At 40.5% G+C, this 20,121-nt stretch overlaps 1 pseudogene; it reads left to right on the forward strand.

Annotated features, from left to right (window-relative positions):
• Positions 1 to 3,822: 3,822 nt before the first annotated feature.
• LOC104103933 (uncharacterized) lies at positions 3,823 to 5,859 on the forward strand (annotated as a pseudogene).
• Positions 5,860 to 20,121: the final 14,262 nt, after the last annotated feature.

Raw genomic sequence — 20,121 nt, forward strand, 5'->3', positions numbered from 1 at the left:
ATGAAGAGGAACGGTTTTTGATGTTGTTGCCATTGTCATATAGGAGAGAGTTTGAAATTTTGAAAAATAAACACACAGTTTTGGAAAAATGAATTTTGAAGACGAAGAACAGGGTATGAAGATTTGAAGAAATTTTGTGTAGAAATCTGGAGATTGCTATGAAGAATGAAGAACAGGGATGAAGATTTGAAGATTTGAAAAAGGTTTCCCATCGTTTCGGCAAACCTACTCTTTGAGAAATGGGGGGACTATCTGTATATGGGTAAAGCCGAGCCTGCTGCATGACTCGACTCCCCGGTGAGCCAAACGGAGCAGGAACGTGACCGTAATGTATCAGAGTCAGAGCGAAGAACCCCTCGTATCGGGGCTCGGGCAAAACACCTGTCCTCGGGCATATCTGGGCCATATCCTCGAGGTCCGATTTGAGGATTGAGACTTCGAGAGCATTTCCAAGCAGCTACACACGACTAATAAAGGGCCGTGATGTCCGTGCCTAACAGGATATCACGGCGTGAATCTCGGCTCGTATCGGCAGAAAATCAGTGATTAGCGAAACGGAAGATTTTTACCTTTTTTTAGAATTGTACTTAGGGTAAAACTCCCCTACTATATAAATGGGAAGGCTTACTATTCATAGGACACATTGTAACATGTATATCAAGAAAATATACTCTTATTCTCTGTTATTCAAAGTTCTTACTTTTGTTCATGAGTTCTTCATTAGTGTGTGCCCGGGATCAAAGGCAGGCACCTCGTTAAGACGTTACAGAGTCCGGGATCACTCTCCTTATTGGTTTGACAATTTATTACGTCCTTTATCTGTTTAATCTAACGCCATTTATCATTTGTATTAAATTAATCCGCATATCCTTAAAACCACATATAAATTTAATTGTTATCCGTTTCTGAGGGTCAACAAAAATATATGCTTCATTTTTATAACAATTGAAATTACAAGTTGCATGATGAAGTTTTAATAAACGATTATTTATATCTTGTCCTGGCGAATCTGATGATCACAATGCCAAGTTGTTTCTGTAAGAAGCTATGATATATTGAAAGCATTGTTCGTCAGTATTATTAGATACTCAAACATACTAGTACTGTTATCCGCTCACCACATTATTTACCCGTAAAACAGTACAGTTGAGTTTATAGCGTTGTTTATAGACAATCGAATCGATTTGATTCCAGAATAATAAATGAATTAAATAAAATGCAAGACTTAGCGTTGAAATCGAGATAAAATAGTAGACAACTTGGTCCCAGGAGCTAGGCTTCCGAAGGCAGCAATAAGAATATCGTTTAGACAGAAAATAAAGTATTATTTAGCTTAGAATAATGTGTAGCATAAGTTTGTCAGAACTTTCGTCTCTTACAATAGCTGTTAAAGTCACTATTTATAGCTATACATAGGGAACAAGGTCCTAAGATCGAAGTATGCGAATGAAGAGGAATAGCTGCAAAATAGATAATACATGCTCACAAATCAATATGGATTCAGTAAAACCGTTAAAGCATACCGCAATTCTCCTTTGGATAAATACTACGACACACTATCATAATTTAAATGCCCTTTAGTCTTTAATAGGTAATTAAATATTTTTAACCAAACATATATAACATCTTTGGGCAGACAATATATATTTGACTAAGAATATTAATTTACCTTATTATATTCACTATTCATAGAATAATTGATTTACCTTTGGGTAAATCCTTAAGTTCTAGTAATAGTGAAAATTAACTTATCCACTAATTTATAATTATAGGCATTTCATTAATTTCATGGATAAACTATAATTTTATGTATGCAAACGTTTCATGAACATACTAGTTTGACCACTTTGGTGACTAACAAACTATATAAACATAAATGCACACATAAAATAAATATCAGAAAATTTTATGCATGTGAATATTTTAAACATTCTAGTTTGATCACTTTGGTGACTAACAAACTATATAAACATTAATCACATACATAAAATGAATAATAAATAACTTCACCAACTTAATAGCTCAAAACAATTTATTCATGGCCCAAGAATCGAAATTATTAACTAGCTCCTTACTAGGATTAGTGAAGCTAAATTTAAGTAGAAATGGCGTGGGATAGCCACTTTTTAAGAAAGTATTTAATTTTTATCCAGCATTTTTAATGCTGAGCAAAAATAGCCACTACTCTATTAAAATTAATACAAAAAGATGTTTTTACCCTTTTTTCTTGAGTGTTGTGTAAATATTAAGGATATGGTATCCTTAACATTTACACTGCACACAGGAAGTTAAGGACGCCATGTTCTTAACATTTACACTGAACATATGAAGTTAAGGATACCATTCACTTAATATTTACACAGCACTCATAAAGTTAAGGACGCTATGTCTTTAACATCTACACTGCACACATAAAGTTAAGGACACCGTGTTCTTAATATTTACACTACACATATGAAGTTAAGGACATGAGGTCCTAAAGTTTAACAACAGAAGGTGCAAAGGACATGGGGTCCTAAAGTTTAACAACAGAAGGTGTAAATACAAGTTAAGGACATTATGTCCTTAACATTTACACTGCACACATGAAGTTAAGGACGACATGTCCTTAATATTTACACTGTACATATAAAGTTAAGGACATGATATCCTAAAGTTTAACAACAGTAAGTGCAAATACAAGTTAAGGACATTATGTCCTTAACATTTACACTGCACACATGAAGTTAAGGACGACATATCCTTAATATTTATACTGCACATATGAAGTTAAGGACATGATGTCCTAAAGTTTAACAATGAAAAGTGCAAATACATGACATTTTGTCCTTAATATTTATACAGCATTCATGAAGTTAAGGACACCGTATCCTTAATATTAGCACAGGGATATTTTCGTCCGGGCGAGTAAAAAATTATTAAGCATTGGCTAAAAAGTAAATACATTTTAAACAGTGGCTAAAGAGTAAAGAGATCTCTAATTAGTGACTAACCGTGCACTTTTCCTTAAATTTAATGGGCAAAAGTTGGTGGGTTTAAACTAAATTACGACATTAGGGCATCATTAACAATATTCCTGTTTTATCATATTTTTGCATACTTTGGCTATTAAAAAAAACACTCAAATATGTTCAACTACAGCGTAAACATTCTCAAAAAACCGACTATGAGAATTGAAATCTTAATCATGCTTCAAGCACTTATATAATTTAAAACGTAAGTTAACAGAACTTTGACTTGTTTGTTTTTTCCATTGATTGATTATCCATCGTTGAAGTCGTTTTACACGAACAGAAACCAACAAGCATGATTAAATATTTAAAGACACAATTCCGTAATTGCCAAAGGTATATGTAATTCCTAAACAACAACTCGTTCATAAAAGTTTTTTTTTTTTTTAATGAAGATTATCAGTTTAAGTAATCCAAGCTCGAATACCACATGTAAACATAAACTTAATTCATACTAGGATCTTGAACATGATAATCTTACATAAAATTGTTACAGAAAATATACATGAATACTAAGTCATTATCACGAAGCGGAAGCGTTAATTGAAATTGGTTTCTCGCCCCTTACCCTAACTTTCGTTACCGCCGACTTTAGTGATGGAAGAGAGAATAAAAAAATACAGTAATCCTAATGGGTGGGGAGATGACCAATTTATAGAGTTTCTCACTTAATCTGGTACGTCAATCAAGTAACCGATCGGACGGATGGGATTTGCTTGTTAATTAAATATTAATTACGGGCCTTAAACCTATTCGCCACCAACATACGTAGTAAAATCTTACAGATCAGGCATTTAAGATTCTCTCTGAAGCATGGAATTTGTTGTCTGACAGAGCTAAAAGGATGACTTATGTCCAGAAACGCGCTATGAGGAACGTCGGCACTGGAAATCCATCAATGCGAGGCAGGTCGAATGTTTTTCATAATTTCACTGTCGATCCAGCAAGGGCAAGAAATTCAACTACTGCTAATTTCCACCCTGTCCCTGTGGCTCCTCAGCCATCAAAACCTGCTACATTCTGGACCTCTTGCAATCGATGTTCGATTAAATATGAATATTTGAAAATTCACCTCAACAGAGTTCTTGTCTGCCCCAACTGTCACCAGCCATTTTGGGCAAAGGAGGTAGGTGCTCCTTCTGTAAATGGACATGCATCATCTAATACAGGGCCTTTCTTCCAGCAGCAGGGTACAAATTGTCATGCTGCTAATGGATCGTCTGCTTCAGCTTTCAATATGGGGATACCTTGACATTCTGGCATTGGCTCAAACATTGAAGCAAACAATCAGCAGGCTCAGGATTTTAAGTTAAGAGGTTGTAATGGGGTGCCAGCCTATGCTGCCTCCCCTACGCACGTTGCATCCGATCTGCAAGAAGAAGAAGCTGAAGGAATGGAGCACAACTTATGCATCTAGGACGTCATATAAGGAGGACAAGGAAACAGAAAAGAAGCAAACTGTTGCTGCCCATACTGCACAAGAATTTCTCAAAAATGATTTGAGAAGAGAGGAAACTGCGAATGTTGTATTAGTGAATTCCAGCAAATCATACAAGCACAAAGAGTCTAGTGTCGTCTCTACTACAAGTGTTGACTCAGAATCAGAAGATACTGAAATTAAGTCTATGATGGTTCCTGATTCGGATGAAGATAATCAAGTCTGGGCTGCTTATGATAATGATGATGGCATGCCCCGTTATTATGCTCTGATTCACAATGTCATAAGTAGAAAGCCGTTTAAAGTGTGAATCAGCTGGTTGACCTCCAAAAGCAACTCTGAATTTGGGCTAATAAACTGGGTTGGTTCTGGTTTTCTGAAAACTAGTGGAAACTTTAGAATAGGCAAGCATGAAATTAATAAGACACTCAATTCTTTCTCCCACATAGTTAAGTGGACAAAAGGAACCAGAGGCGTTATCCAAATTTTTCCCAGGAATGGGGATGTGTGGGCTCTGTATAGGAATTGGTTTCCTGAATGGAACGAGCAAACTCCGGATGATGTGATCCACAAATATGATATGGTGGAAGTGCTTGAAGACTATAGTGAGGACGAAGGTGTCAGAATTGCTCCATAAGTCAAAGTAGCTGGCTTCAAGTCAGTATTTCATCAGCATCAAGACCCTAAACATATTTGTAGAATTCCAAGGGAGGAGATGTTCACGTTCTCTCGTCAGGTCCCTAAAGGATTGCATATAGATGTTCATAACACGCAGCGGAACACAATAATAATTCTAGGCAGATCTTTTCATGTCTAAAATTTATTTACATGTCAAAGATCGGATTTAAGACGTACCTGGTGGAGAGAGTCTCGTTTCAAAAATTTATTCATTTATAAGATTGGATCTAGGGTATATCCACTATATCCCTAACAGTCCTTCTTACGTGCTCACAGGCAAAGAAGCTCTAAATGTTCCCAAGGGTTGTCGGGAGTTGGATCCTGCAGCCATAACCTTAGAACTTCTTCAACTCTTGATACAAGCTGAGATAGATGACGCACAGAGAAAAACTACAGAATCTTCAAAATTAGAAAGGGCTGACAGTGAAAGCCAAGTTAAGGAGAGGTATGGTATTGGCAATGTGATCAACCGTAAGGAGGCTACAATAGATTCCCAGAAAACCCCTTTTGACATATTCCAGAAAAAACAAAGTAAAGAAGGTGGAAGGAGATAGTGGTGGAGCCAAGGGAGAAACAAGTTTGGCAGGTGCACAAATCTCCAGCCTATGAATCATGTAATGTTTTCGCACTCCGAATAGTTTAATCTTGCCAGTGATAGAGTAGGATAGATAAAAGATAATGAATTTTGACATCCAAGGATATTTTGTTTCTTTTAATGGTGTGTACGGTAAAAATCGGTTAGTCCTTCGTACGAATTGGTTTAAATGGTAATACATCAGATCCGAGAAGTGTCTTCATAGTTTCAGGTTGAGGTCCGAAGTCAGGACACCAAGCTTCGAGCCCGAAGGACCGATCAATGTCAAGCTCGATGTTATTATCGAGCCCGAATCTAAGTCGAACTATGATGCAAAGTAAAGTTATCGAGCTTATGATTTAGAGACCGACCAACACTGACCCCGAATCAATACAGGGATCCGAGTCAGAATCGAGCTCGAGTCATAATCGAGCTCGAGTCAAGATCAAGAGCTCGAGTCAAGACCGAAAACTCTAGTCAATATCGAGCTCACAGACAAGAGCCGTTGCAATCCCACTAGAGAAGAGAATCCCGGCAGGAATTATGGAAAAGCTGATTTGTCATGGGTCTCCCACTATGTATTTTTAATTATATCTAAAAGTAGGATCCTCAACTATAAAGAGGATGGTTACACTTCTGTAAAGGGCGGTTTTTTTTGGCTTACATTATAACTCAAGCATCATATACTCCTATATTGAAAAATTATTCTTGGAAGCTTCATAAATTGGTTCATCTTACTTACTCCCAAAAGTCATCTTCTTTCCAACCTTGTTTATTTTGCATTCTTTGCAATCTGTATTTGATATTTCTATTTATCCTTACGATTTCTATTAAGCTATACCACGTAACCTTAGAACTACGTACAAATTCAACTCTATCCATTTTTCAGGTAAACAGTTTGGCACACACCGTGGGGCTAAGGATAACAGTGGTTATTTGATACGAATCTGCAATAATACACCATTTTGCGCTTGTTTCCGAAAGTATCTTGGATTTTGGATTAGCAACGGTTAACTACCAATCAAATGGCCTTACCTATCGACAACGAAGTTGGTCTTCAAGATGAGAATAACTTGACACCCAGTACTGAAAGACCACTTGTCAACGTCGTTGGAGCTTGAATCGAAATGCCGATAGATATCAATTCGCATGTGGCCATTGAGGCGAACCTACATTCTGAACCTGAAAATAGCATTCATGGTGGTACTCGGTCTGCAGCTCGAGATACCCATAACGTCGAGGAAAACGGCGTCAGCTTGCGTATGATTTTTGAATTGTTGCAAGCTCAACAAGCAGCAATCGCTCAGTTGCAGAGTCAAACCCAGATACCGAGTAGACCGGAGCCCAGTCAACCCCGAGAAATTGCCCATACAACGGAACCAACTATAGTGAAATCAAATGAGCAGGAGTCGGGGACTAATCCCGAAATTGCTAAGATGTTCGAAGAACTGACCAAACGAATAGAATCGAGAGAAAGGAGGATCGAAGCAAATGACAAAAAAGTGGAGACATACAACTCCAGAGTTGATCAGATCCCGAGGGCACCACCAATATTAAAGGGCTTAGATTCTAAAAAATTCATACAAAAGCTTTTCCCCCCAAGTGCGGCTCCTAAACCGATCCCAAAGAAGTTCCGCATGCCCAAGATTCCTAAATATAACGGAACTACTGACCCCAACGAACATGTCACCTTATACACATGTGCCATCAAAGGGAACGATCTAGAGGATGATGAGATCGAATCCGTATTATTGAAGAAATTCGGTGAAACCTTGTCAAAGGGAGCAATGATATGGTATCATAATTTTCCATCTAATTCTATCGATATTTTTGCTATGCTTACGGATTCCTTCGTAAAAGCACACGTCGGGGCCAAAAAAGTTGAGACCAGGAAGTCGAACCTGTTTAAAGTAAGACAAAAGGATAACGAGATTCTAAGCGAATTCGTGTCTCGTTTTCAAATGGAACGAATGGAGCTACCCCCGGTCACAGACAATTGGGTTGTTCAGGCTTTCACTCAAGGTTTAAACGTACGAAGTTCGATGGCTTCACGGCAGTTGAAGCACAACCTGATCGAGTACCCGGCTATCACTTGGGCCGACTTGCACAACCGGTACCAATCAAAACTTAGGGTCGAAGATAATCAGTTAGGGTCTGAAGCCGCTGCTCGAAAGGATATCAATCGAGAATAAGGTCCGATCAGGGATCGATACCGACCGTATAACGAAAACCGCAAAATCAATGAATCGAGACGTAACCCCGAACAAAGCAACAAAAGAAGTGATCGAGGTCAAGGGTCTCGGGGGCTGATGAACAAAAGTGGGTTTGACAGGCCTACCGGATCTAAGGAAGCACCTCAGTTATCGGAGTATAACTTTAGCATTGATGCATCCGCCATCATGTCGGCTATCGAACGCATCAAAGACACTAAATGGTCTCAACCCATGCAGATCGATCCTGCCCAGAGAAATCTCAATCAAATGTGCGAATATCATGGCACCCATGGCCACAGAACGGAAGATTGCAGGCAACTAAGAGAGGAGGTAGCCCGATTATTCAATAAAGGACACCTTCGAGAATTTTTAAGCGACAGGGCGAAGAACCATTTCAAAAATAGGGATTTCGGCAAGCAAAACGAACAAGAAGAACCACAACATGTCATTCACATGATCATCGTCGGCGTCGATACCCCGCAAGGGCCGGTGCTTAAACGCACTAAGACATTGATTGTGAGAGAAAAACGATCTCGAACTCAGGATTACACACCCATAGGAACTTTGTCCTTCGATGATGAAGATGCAGAAGGAGTCATACAACCTCATAACAATGCACTAATAATATCCGTACTTATGAATAAAACTAAAGTTAAGCATGTGTTAATTGATCCAGGTAGCTCGGCCAACATCATTAGATTGAATGTCGTACAACAGCTCGGTCTACAGGACCAGATCGTATCCGCGACCCCGGTTCTAAACGGATTCAATATGGCATGTAAAACCACCAAAGGCGAGATAATTCTGCCGATAAACGTGGTCGGGACCATCTAGGAAATGAAGTTCCACGTAATCGAAGGCGACATGAGGTACAACGCCCTTTTTAGAATTCCATTGATCCACAACATGAGAGTTGTACCTTCGACCCTACACTAGGTTCTTAAATTCCCAACATCGAGGAGGGTCATAATAGTGTACGGAGAACAACCGGCCGCAAGAGAAATGTTTGCCGTTGAGGAAGTGAATCTGATATCCTCGCCTTCGCCAATAAAGGGATCGAGCTCAAAAGGGGAACAAGATGCCAAATAGCAATCACAGACATCAGCTTTAACCCAACCAGAAAATCAGAAGATCGATGAAAATAATGATCAAAGGATCCCTCGATCCTTCGTGCTTCCCGATGATTCCGATGCTACCCAATAAACGATTGAAGAGTTGGAGCAAGTCATATTAATCGAGCATTTGCCCGAACGAAAGGTATACCTGGGAACGGGATTAACCCCCGAACTCAGGAACATGCTTATTCAATTTCTTATCGATTACATGGATTGTTTTGCTTGGTCCTATTTAGAGAAGGCCCCAATCCGAGGTAAAGCACGCATTCATAAAGGACGAGGTAACTAAACTTCTCAGAATAGGGTCCATTCGGGAGGTGAAATATCCCGAATGGTTAGCCAATGTAGTTGTAGTCCCTAAAAAAGGGAACAAACTTAAAATGTGTGTAGATTACAAGGATTTAAACAGGGCATGCTCCAAAGATTCTTTTCCACTGCCTAACAACGATCGCATGATCGATGCCACAGCTGGCCACGAGATCCTTACTTTTCTCGATACCTATTTCGGGTATAATCAAATCCAAATGAACCCGTAAGACCAAGAAAAGACTTCATTTGTCACCAAGTATGGAGCATATTGTTATAATGTGATGCCCTTCGGGCTAAAAAATGTTGGAGCTACTTACCAACGCCTAGTGAACAAAATGTTCGAGGAACAAATAGGTAAAATAATGGAAGTTTATATTGATGACTTGCTATTTAAGTCCCTGCGCGCAGAGGACCATTTGACCCATTTACAGGAAACATTCGAGATTTTAAGGAAATACAACATGAAGCTCAACCACGAGAAATGTGATTTCTGGGTCGGTTCGGGCAAGTTCCTCGGCTTCATGGTGTAAAATCTAGGGATTGAGATTAACCCCGATAAAATTAAAGCCATTGAATACATCGTCATCGTGAACAACGTAAAAGCTGTGCAGAGGCTAACGGGACGGATTGCAGCCTTAGGCCGATTCATTTCAAGGTCGTCAGATCGAAGTCATAAATTTTTCTCTCTACTCAAAAAGAAGAACGATTTCACTTGGACCCCGGAATGCCAACAAGCATTAGAGGAATTAAAACGATATCTATCGAGCCCACCACTGCTTCATACTCCAAAAATAGACAAAAAACTTTGCTTGTATTTGGCAGTATCGGAAATCGTGGTAAGCGGTGTCCTAGTTCGAAAAGAGCAAGGTACGCAATTTCCCGTCTATTATGTAAGTCGAACCTTAGGAGAAGCAGAACTAGATATCCACCCTTCGAAAAATTGGCACTTGCACTGATAAGCGCCTCTATAAATTTAAGACCGTACTTTCAATGTCACCCCATATGCTTATTGACCACTTACCCACTCCGTAATATTTTGCACAAGCCTGAACTATCAGGACGATTGGCCAAATGGTCCATCGAACTCAGTGGGTACGATATCGAATATCAACCTCGTACGGCCATTAAGTCTTAAATTTTAGCGGACTTCGTGGCCGATTTCATGCTGACCCTCATACCCGAAGTTGAAAAAGAACTCTTATTGAAATCGAGTACGTCATCGGGGGTATGGACCCTTTTTTATGGACGTGGATTCGAACGTGAAGGGGTCCGGGCTAGGCATTGTTTTAAAGCCACCCACGGGTAACACTATTAGGCAATCTATCAAAACTACTAGGTTGACTAACAACGAGGCCGAGTATGAGGCCATGATTGCTAGTCTCGAGATAGCTAAAAGCTTGGGAGCAGAAGTCATTGAAGCCAAGTGTGACTCTTTGGTGGTGGTAAATCAAGTAAACAAAACCTTCAAAGTTCGAGAAGATAGAATGCAAAGGTATTTGGACAAACTGCAGGTCACTTTGCACCATTTCAAAGAATGGACTTTACAGCATGTTCCACGAGATCAAAACAGTAGGGCCGATGCACTTGCAAATTTGGGATCATCGGTCAAGGAAGGCGAGATAAGCTCGGGGACTGTCGTTCAACTCTCAAGATCCGTGATTGAAGAAGGTCATGTCGAGATAAATTCTACAAGCTTAACCTGGGATTGGAGGAATAAGTATATTGAATACTTAAAGAATGGAAAGCTCTCATCGGACCATAAAAATTCGAGGGCCCTACGAACCAAAGCTTCTCGATTCACATTAACTGTAGATAGAATGTTATACCGAAGGACATTCGATGGACCATTGGCTGTATGCTTAGGTCCAGGAGACACCGACTACGTCCTACATGAAGTGCACGAGGGCACTTGTGGAAATCACTCCGGTGCCGATTCATTAGTCCGAAAAATAACCAGGGCAGGGTATTATTGGATCGATATGGACAAAGATGCAAAGGAGTTTGTTCGAAAATATGACAAATGTCAAAGGTTTGCACCAATGATCCATCAGCCCGGAGAGCAACTTCACTCAGTCCTATCCCCATGGCCATTCATAAAATGGGGAATGGATATCGTCGGCCCTCGGCCATCGGCCCCAGGTAAAGCTAAGTTCATTTTATTTATGACTGACTATTTCTCTAAATGGGTTGAAGAACAGGCGTTCGTGAAAGTAAGAGAGAAAGAGGTTATAGACTTTATCTGGGATCATATCGTATGTCGATTCGGGATACCCGCTGAAATAGTGTGTGATAATGGGAAACAGTTTGTCGGCAGCAAAGTGACAAAATTCTTCGAAGACCACAAAATATAACGGATATTATCAACACCGTATCACCCAGTAGGAACGAACAGGCCGAATCAACGAACAAAACTGTCATTCAAAACCTAAAGAAGGGGTTGAATGACGCTAAGGGAAAATGGAGAGAAATCCTACCTGAAGTTCTTTGGGCATATCGAACAACATCAAAATCTAGTACGGGGGGCAACCCCTTTCTCCTTAGTATATGGCTCCGAAACTTTGATTCCGGTCGAAGTCGAGGAACCCAGTGCTAGGTTTCGATATACAACAGATGAGTCAAATAACGAGGTTACGAACACTAGTCTCGAATTATCGGATGAAAAACAAGAAGCTGCTCTCGTCCAATTGGCGGCCCAAAAGCAGCGAATAAAGATACTATAATCGAAGAACCAAGCTTCTCCATTTTAAACTGGGGGACTTAGTGCTAAGGAAAGTCACCCTCAGTACCCGAAATCCAAACGAAGGAAAACTAGGACTGAACTAGGAAGGACCGTATCAGGTTCTCGAAAACGTCAAAAAAGGATCATACGAGCTCGGTATTATAAACGGCAAACAACTATCAAGCAACTGGAATGTGTCGCACCTAAAATGATACTACTGCTAAGGTACGACCCTCCCATAGTCATTTACATTTCGAAACTAACCCCTGCAGGAGTCCGATCAGGAGCTAGGATGGATTCTTCAATACGAAGCCCTAGGTCTGAAAACACGCGTTGCACTCTTTTTCCCTTAGACTAGTTTTATCCCAAATGGGTTTTTCGGCAAGGTTTTTAATGAGGCAACCATTGATCGTGCTAACTTAGAAATAATTCGACACTATCCGATGCCTCTTTACAATCGACCTCGAATACTGGGAGGCATTAGCACCTCAAATATATCAAGTTTGATGCAAGAAAGTTACTTCATAATAACAGGGTTCTGATAGGAAAAATTGTAAGAGCTAAATGGTCAAAACGAACTATGCTAATGTAGTTGGCCCGAGCCCTGACACAAAACATGGACGCATGTATAATGACTTGTAAAGAAAAATTTCTTCTTTACCGATATCTTATATCCAAGAAAGATTCCCCTATTTCGAGATTTATTATGCAAACAGGCTTAAGGTAAATCAACGAGTTCGAGCAACATTCACTCAACCATAAAGCCCAGGGGCTACACCAACTTGAGTTCGAGCAACCATTCTCACTCGGGGGCTATCAATTAAGCCTACGGGCTACATTACTTCGAGTTCAAAATCACTCACTCGACTATTAAGCCTACGGGCTACATTACTTCGAGTTCTAAATCACTCACTCGACTACTAAGCCTACGGGCTACATTACTTCGAGTTCGAAATCACTCACTCGACTACTAAGCCTACGGGCTACATTACTTCGAGTTCGAAATCACTCACTCGACTATTAAGCCTACAGGCTACATTACTTCGAGTTCGAAATCACTCACTCGACTATTAAGCCTACGGGCTACAGTACTTCAAGTTTGAAATCACTCACTCGACTATTAAGCCTACGGGCTACATTACTTCGAGTTCGGAATCACTCACTCGACTATTAAGCCTATGGGCTATATTACTTCTTGTTCGAAATCACTCACTCGACTATTAAGTCTACGAGCTACATTACTTCGAGTTCGAAATCCTCACTCGACTATTAAGCCTACGAGCTACATTACTTCGAGTTCGAAATCACTCACTCGACTATTAAGTCTACGGGCTACATTACTTCGAGTTCGAAATCACTCGCTCGACTATTAAGCCTACGGGCTACATTACTTCGAGTTCGAAATCACTTACTCGACTATTAAGACTACGGGATACATTACTTCGAGTTCAAAATCACTCACTCGACTATTAAGCCTACGGGCTACATTTCTTCGAGTTCGAAATCACTCACTCGACTATTAAGCCTACGGGCTACATTATTTCGAGTTCGAAATCACTCACTCGACTACTAAGCCTACATGCTACATTTCTTCGAGTTCGAAATCACTCACTCGACTATTAAGCCTACGGGCTACATTACTTTGAGTTCGAAATCACTCACTCGACCACTAAGCCTACGGGCTACATTACTTCGAGTTCGAAATCACTAAGCCTACTTTCTACATTACTTCGAGTTCGAAAACGCTCACTTATATATAAAGGCTACAAAATCCGAATGCAATAAAATTGCCTAAAGCCTTATGAAAACATTCATAAGGCATGAATAAAATGAAACCTTCATAAGACAGAAAGTAAAACAAGAGGCAAGATGGGAGAAGAAAAGATATTTGTATATATTTACGGGATTGTTTACATAATTATTTGCAACATCCGAAATAGAAACTAAGGGACTAAGTTTCTTGGTTATCCCCGGGGCGGTCTCTTCTCCATCGGGCTCCTCTCCGCTCTCGGACCCGCTCTTACTCTCATCATCGTCATCATTGGAAACCAAGGCTTCAACATCGGCTTCGAGCTCCTTAGACCTTTTTATCTCTTCAGAGAGGTCGAAACTTCGAGCGTGGATCTCCTCGAAGGTCTCCCTCCGAGATCGGCACTTAGCAAGCTTAGCAACCCAATGTGCTCGAGTATTGGCAGTCCCGGCTGCCTTTCTTGCTTGTACCTGAGCAGCTTCAGCATCGGCTCTATAAACAGCCATGAATGCATCCGCATTAGCCTTTGCCTTTTCGGCGTCAGATTCGGCCTTAGAAGTTCAGAGGCCAACCGAGCCTCGAGCTCCTCTATTCTTCTTGCTTGAACCGAGATTTTCTCCTTTATACTTTGAAGCTGGTTTTCGGTCGATGACAATTGGGCTCGAGCAACCTCTTTCTTTGTAGCAAAGCGATCCATACCTTCTTTCCACTTCAAGGACTCCACTTTTATCATATCAACCTCCTCACGGAGTTTCCCGATCATCTCAATTTTCTACTGCAGCTGTGAGATCAAAAAATTAGCCATCATTCCAGTATCGAGCCCATAAACTTTTAAAAGTATCATTACCTGCTCAGACAAATCGGTTTGATCTTGGTGAGCCTTGGCCAGCTCAGCTCGGAGGTCTTTGATTTCCTCTACTCTTTTCCCTAAGAGGAGTTTAAGGGAGTTCCTCTCCTCCGTGACTCATTGAAGGTCAGCCTCGTATCGACGCAGCTCGGCTCGTGATCGAGAACATGCTTCTCAATTAACCGCCACGGCCTGCGAAGAAGGAAGAAAAGAATTAAGAAAAGAATAGCAAAACATGAAAATAATATCAACAAAGGGAGTTAAGGGCTTACCCGATTCAGAGCTAGTTGCGCTTCACAGAGACGGCCCGAAACATCACTAGGGCTAGCAGGATCCTCGACCCCTATAAACAGATCACGGAAAGAGTCCTCCCCTTCATGAGACCGGCTCATCTCAAGGGCCCCCAAAGCTTGGTCTTCCCGAATAGCCCCTTCGGAAAAGGTAGGAAGAGTGGGCGAATCTCCGATTACTATTGCCCCAGGCGACTCACTTGGGGCATTCTCCTTAGTTCGGAGAGCTTTAGGGCCGGCCCCTTCCGATGTACCCACCATTTGTTGACTTCGGTAGAAAGCATCCTTGATTTCTAATGACTCGGGGACTTTGCCTGAACCTTCCTCCGATAATTCCTCTATTCGAGGCGGAGCCTTATGAATCACCGTCGATTCAGGCGCCTTTGGGGCATCGGTGCTTTTCTTCATTCGGGCCGCCAACGCGGACCCGTCATTTTCTTCTTCTTCTTCTTCGTCTTCATCTCTTAGATGCAGAACTGATTCCATGGTCAAGGGAATGGTATTCTTCTTCGGCATACGATCTGTCCTCTTCTTCGATTTTAGATCTTTGGGAACGGAGGCCATTTTCCTCTTGTTATCCTTGACCGGCTTTGGAACGGATGCCTCTTCCTCTTCCTCGACGGACGAGGGCCTCAAAACCCCATCCTTTCCAACACCTACATACAGGAAAATTTATTGAAGTATATGGAAAGTATCTCGTTTGAACTACCAAAAAGTACGAGAAAGGGGTTTACCATGATTTTTGGCCTCCCATCGGCCCTTTGACAAATCACACCATGAGTGCTCGGCGTATGTGGAGGTCGAAGCCAGAGCTCGTACCCAATACTTGAGATCGGGAACTGCGTCGGGCATCCAGGGAACTGCTGCATCACAAAAAGGGGAATATCGGTGAGAAAAGAAATGAAAGGGCAAAATAGAAGGAAGTAACAGCAGAATTACACTTACGTTTCATATTCCACTCCTCGGGAAAAGGCATATTTTCAGTCAGAATCAGGTCGGAAGTCCTTACTCGAATGAACCTGCCTATCCAGCCTCGATCCTTGTCCTCGTCTATGCTCGAGAATAGAGCCTTGGTAGCCTAACGCTGAAGTTTTATTAACCCTACTCAAAAAAGGAGAGGACGGTACAATCGGATGAGATGGTCGAGGGTGAACGGCATCCCCTCAATTTTGTTCACAAAGTATCAAATCAAAATAATGATCCGCCAAAAAGAAGGATGTACCTGGCCTATGGTTATTTGGTATTGACGGCATAAGTCAATAATAACAGAGTCGAGGGGACCTAACGTGAAAGGGTAAGTATACACACTTAAAATCCCTTTCACGTAAGTGGTGATATCTTCGTCATAGGAATGGATTATTATTTCTTTGTTCTCCCAATTGCAATATCTCTTTAGCTATTTGAGGTACTTCTCGGTTATCAAACACATGTACCTTGATACTGGCTCACATTGGCCGGGAACCGATGAGCCTTTATCGACCTTAAAATCAGAGGTAAGAACACACGCCCCGGGAACGCACTCCTCAAGCCGTGGCTCTACTGGTGTTTCATCGGCGACAGACTGTGAAGATGAAGCTTTCTCTTTCTGAGGAATGGTTTGTGATGTTTTCGCCATTTTTTGAATTTAAAGGTCGAGAATAAAAGAGAGTGACAAAGATTTGATAGTTTTAAAGAAGGACTTTTGCAGAGAGGAATCACAGATTTGCGAATAAACTCAGAGGGTACGAAAAAGAACTTGGAAAATTTGGAATATTAAAGATGTAAAAGTGATAAATGGTAAAAGAAAGGGCTATTTATAGATTAAAGCAATGGTGGTTCAATATCAGCGGTGGCCGACCACCGTCTGACATGCATTAAATACCTTGAAAAAGTAAATCGATGGGACAGCTATCACGTGCATCATGATCGAGCCCAAATGTGAACGTCAGCTTATAATCTGATCGAACCGTTGTGAAATCATGTCGTTTCTCGCTACATCCTTCTCGAGAAATGAGGAGACTATCTGTATACGGTAAAAACCGATTAGTCCTTCGTATGAACAGGTTTAAATGGTAATACATCGGATTCGAGAAGCATCTTCATAATTTCAGGTTGAGGTCCGAAGTCAGGCCACCAAGCTTCGAGCCCGAAGGACCGATCAATGTCGAGCTCGATGTTATTATCAAGCCCGAATCCAAGTCGAACTATGATGCAAAGTAAAGTTATCGAGCTTATGATTCAGAGACCGACCAACACTGACCCCGAATCAATACAGGGATCCGAGTCAAAATCGAGCTCGAGTCAAGATCGAAAACTCGAGTCGATATCAAGCTCACAGACAAGAGCCGTTGTAATCCCACTAGAGGAGAGAATCCTAGCATGAATTATGGAAAAGCTGATTTGTCATAGGTCTCCCACTATGTATTTTAAATTATATCTAAAAGTAGGATCCTCAACTATAAAGAGGATGGTTACATTTCTGTAAAGGGCAGCTTTTTTGGCTTACATTATAACTCAAGCATCATATGCTCCTATATTGAAAAATTATTCTTGGAAGCTTCATAAATTATTTCATCTTGCTTAGTCCCAAAAGTCATCTTCTTTCCAACCTCGTTTATTTTGCATTCTTTGCAATATGTATTTGATATTTCTATTTATCCTTATGATTTGTATTAAGGTATACCACGTAACCTTAGAATTACGTACAAATTCAACTCTATCTATTTTTCAGGTAAACAGTTTGGCGCACACCGTGAGGCTAAGGATAACAGTGGTTATTTGATATGAATCTGCAAAAATACACCGTTTTGCGCCTGTTTCCGAAAGTGTCTTGGATTTCGGATTAGCAATGATTGACTACCAATCAAATGGCCTTACCTATCGACAACAAAGTTGGTCTTCAAGATGAAAATAACAACTTGACACCCAGTACCCAGCAGCAGACTGGATTGGCGCACTTTGTATTATCCTTGCATGGTAAAGTCAATTCGGCTTTCTGTGCTAAGTTTTTTCGGGTGTGGGTTTAAATTGTAGGCACTAATGTGTATAAATCTTTTAACTATCAAGTTAAGTTGACTTACTAAAATAGGTAATTCTTCATAGCAAGCTTGATTGATATGGTAACTTGGATAGAGTAATAAACTGCTATAGCAGAGTAAGTTATACTGCTAAGTATAAAACTTCTTTATGTTGTTAGCATGTATAACTTGAATCCTTTTGGTATCTATTTCTTTGTTAGCTTTTCTTAGTAGTTTGTTCTTACATTCTTTCTTTCTGCATGGTGCTCGGAGATCAACCATCTTAGCATGCGGACGGGTTGTTATAGCTCGTCTAGAGAAGATTCATTATTTTGCACAACCTTGTAGCTCTTGTCTAGGGAAGCTCCATCAAATTAATGATAATAGTTGCCTTATTGAAGATCCTATTGGGGAAAAAACTCAAGAACGTGAAATATATAACAGTCAACTTAATTGTAACAAAAACAAACATTGAAACTTTAGACGGAGAATTGCAAGCCCGTAAGCACCCCGGTTGAATATGGAATTAAATTATCCTGAGAGATGGAGTTGTGGTTATGCTATTTTGGGCTTTGCTCTAATCGACAACCCCACAATCTTCAAAAGCGTTTTTGCAAGTTTGAGGTATTTGACTTGTACAAGATATTCTTTTCAGTATTGAATATGTGAGTTGTTTTATGAACACTCCTACCACCTCTCACTTAAAGGTAGATAAAAGAATACTATAGTATTGTAACGATCCAACCGGTCATTTTGAGTATTTGCATTCCGTTCAACTGTTGAAGTCTTGAGTAGCTTCATATGATGTATTATGACTTATGTGAATCGTCGGTTCTGGTTTTCAGGTGTTTCAGAATTGATTTGGAAGAATGATTCTCAACTAAAAAGCTTTAAGTTGGAAGAGTTGATCAAATTTGATTATTGTGTATTTGACCCCGGATCGGAGTTTAGATGATTCTGTTAGGTTCGGATGATGATTTTGGACTTGGGCGTATGCCCGAATTTGCATTTGGATATTTCTAGAAGGTTTCAGCACTATTTGACAAAAGTTGGCAATTTGAAGGTTTGGAAAGTTCATAAGTTTGACCGGGAGTTGACTTTGATGATATCGGATTGATATTGTGGTTTCAGGAATTGGTATAGCTTCGTTATGTCATTTGGGACTTGCATGCAAAATTTGAGGTCATTTCGAGTTGATTTTGATATAGTTCGCCATGAGTTTTGAAAGTGTTTTTCAAAAGTTCATTAAGTTCGTTTTGAGGTGCGATTTGTGATTTTGAAATTGTTATGCATGATTTGAGGCCTCGAGTAAGTCCCTGTTATATTATGGGACTTATTGGTATGTTCGGACAGGGTCCCCAGGGTCTCGGATGAGTTTCAGACGTGGTTCGGATCATTTTGGATGGTTGTTGTATTGCTGATTTTCGGTGTGTCTGCAAAGCACCGCGATTCCATAGCCAAGCTCGCGATTGCGTAGGGGAACTTTGGAGCTGAGTGATTTTCTTCTTTGCGTCCATGCCACCAGTAACGCGTTCGCGTAGGTTTATGTTGGTTATTGTTCGCATTCGCGTATGAAGCATCACGTTCGCATATAGCTGAGCTGAGAGCTGGTGATTTCTTTTTCGCGTTCGCATGGGATTGTCCGTGTTCGCGGAGAGTTAGCATCTCTGTGCATCGCATTTGTGTAAGTAGGCTCGCGAACGCCTAGAGTGTTTCATGGCTGTGTGAATTTTCTTCTTTGCGATAGCGATGGTATTCCCGCGATCGCGATTCATACATTTGTCTAGTGATTATAAGCACTCTATTTTCGAAGATTTCAGACCTTTTAGCATATTTTGAGCTATGGAGCTCGAATTGGGGCGATTCTTTAGGCAATTTTCATCACATGGATTGGGATAAGTATTTTATACTCAGTTTTGATTATATTCCATGATTCCATCTTCAGTTTTGCATTTGATTGATATTTTCAAAAGAGAAATTGGGGGGAGGGGGGATTGTCTAAACTTTTCTAAAGCGGATTTTTAGTTTTGAACATCGATTCGGAGTCGAATTTGAGTGAAATTAGTATGGTTGGACTCGTAATTGAATGTGTTGTCGAATTTTGTGAGTTTTGTCAGCTTCAGAGGTGCGAGCTCGACTTTGACTTTTTGGTTGACTTTGGACTTTTGATTAAAGATTCAA

This window comes from Nicotiana tomentosiformis, chromosome 10 (assembly GCF_000390325.3).
Source record: "Nicotiana tomentosiformis chromosome 10, ASM39032v3, whole genome shotgun sequence".
Classification (NCBI taxonomy): Eukaryota; Viridiplantae; Streptophyta; class Magnoliopsida; order Solanales; family Solanaceae; genus Nicotiana; species Nicotiana tomentosiformis.